The sequence below is a fragment of the Phyllostomus discolor genome, chromosome 4 (assembly GCF_004126475.2).
Source record: "Phyllostomus discolor isolate MPI-MPIP mPhyDis1 chromosome 4, mPhyDis1.pri.v3, whole genome shotgun sequence".
In the NCBI taxonomy this organism is placed as follows: Eukaryota; Metazoa; Chordata; class Mammalia; order Chiroptera; family Phyllostomidae; genus Phyllostomus; species Phyllostomus discolor.
The window spans coordinates 182971586-182973544 of record NC_040906.2 but is presented as its reverse complement, the minus strand read 5'-3'; the positions used below and the strand labels follow the sequence as shown (position 1 = coordinate 182973544).

At 43.4% G+C, this 1959-nt stretch overlaps 1 pseudogene; it reads right to left on the bottom strand.

Annotated features, from left to right (window-relative positions):
* Positions 1-930: 930 nt before the first annotated feature.
* Positions 931-1622, bottom strand: LOC114495701 (annotated as a pseudogene).
* Positions 1623-1959: the final 337 nt, after the last annotated feature.

Here is a 1959-nt window from a genome sequence, read left to right as displayed (position 1 = left end):
TGGCCTTTTGAAGGCAACCGTGAGGCTGATGTGGCCCCAGTGAAAATGAGTTTGACACCCCTGATCTATGTAGATGGTAGACCTTATTCCATTTTTGTCTATGATGTATGAAAAAATGAAAAGTTTTATTTCCATAATTTTAGAGGTATTAATGTAAACATCTATCTTTCTAAAATGAAGGAAAATTGGTGCATATATGAATGTTTAGTAAAAGCTAAACTCTGCCCTCTCATGCACAATTTATTTCAAGAAAGAATACCCTTTCCTGTAACTTATCTGGCCGAGCTGCATAACTAGTCTTCCTACAGCATGCAACAGACGATCAGTGCAGAGACTTTCCCAAATGAAGTACATCTGTAAACTCTGAACTCAGCATTGCAAGGTATCCGGGTCTTTCAGACCCAGCCAGAGTTGTTTCCTATCCTTTGTCCACCATTCTAGGCACCGCGGTCCACTTTCAGGTCCCCAAACATGACTGATTTATGTATTCATTTATTATTTTTTACTTTTAGTTCATTCTATTGATCCCACTTCCTCTGGCTTCTTCACTATCTAAACCAAATCTTTCACCTTTCATTCAGATTCAAATCAAGATCGATTCATTTGTAAGCTGGGTGGTTATCAAACCCATAGTGCTCTTTATAGCACCCATCATAACTGACTTTTTTTATGTGAAAAATTAATCAATTGTGCTGTTTGTTATTTCATTGACAAAAGCTTTATTTGTATTATGTTCACCAGAGTCTTGCACAGGATGAGTTTACTAAACAAAGGCAGCATGCCCAAAGGGACCCACTCTATAGTGCAGAGAAAGAATGTGCTGCAGAGGGCGTGCTGAAGAGAGGGCAAGCTAGGGAAACAACTGGAACAGTTCACGTCCTTCGTAATGAACAAACACAGGAGGGAGAATAAAGGGAACATGTTTTTAGCTAATAAAGTTGACAATTTTATTTTCACATTTCACAATACAAATGAAAAAAAATTTTTGTCCCACTACTCCCCTCCAAAACTATTCTCTCTTTGATAGGAAGAGGGAATGAGTCTTACTTGTCACGCTGTTAGAAAACACTCAGAGTCACAGCACCACAATCTCCTGGTGAAGTAGAACAAGTAATACAAAACCGACAGAAAGAGGCTCCCCTCTCTCCTTATCTGTCTGGCTGAGTCATTCCTGGCCAAGTGGGCACCATTTGGGACTGGCAGGAGGTCTCATCACTGGGGGCCCAGGCATCATGGGCATGCACCCTCCCACAGGTGGCCTCATTCTGGAGCAGGTCCCATTGGCATCATCCCAGGAGGAGGAGAACCCATCATTGGCATCATGGGAGGGCCCCCCTTTGGGGTGCTGGTATCATACCAGGGCAAGGAGGACCCCAAAGATTGGGGGAGGTGGAATCATTGCCCCTGCAGGAGGATGAGCAGAGAATGGAGTGGGAGGTATCTCTCTTAGCTGAAATGCTGCAGTTGTTTTGTTGATCAGGCTTTGAGCCTGCTCCTCCATCCAATTCTGACAGTAGCCTTTCACATTCTCTGTGTTTCCTCCCACTGCCGTGTGTCTTTCTCACAGGCCGAGGGTTGTGGGTGAAGTGTGTGTCGCAGTAGTCACAATAAAATTTGGACATGTTGTTCTGAAAGCTTCATAATTCACTCTATATTGTATTCTGCTTATGTACTGTCTGTGGTCTTGATAAAGCTTTTAACTTTAGCGTATCATCATTCACCTACCTCCGAGCTATGGAGGCAGTAATTACATCCATAAAGAAGGCAAGCAAGGTATTCTAGGTGACTATTCCAGTTTTCCTTCCTCCTGGTCTGCTGATGATTGGAATGAGCTGTGGTTCAAAGTGGATGAGACGTTTGGCTGCACTGGCGAACAAGGACTCATTGCTTCATGTTGTAGCAATGCTGCCCAGTGGAACTGCCTCACGTTACAGCCAGACCCTACTTTTGTACCTCGAT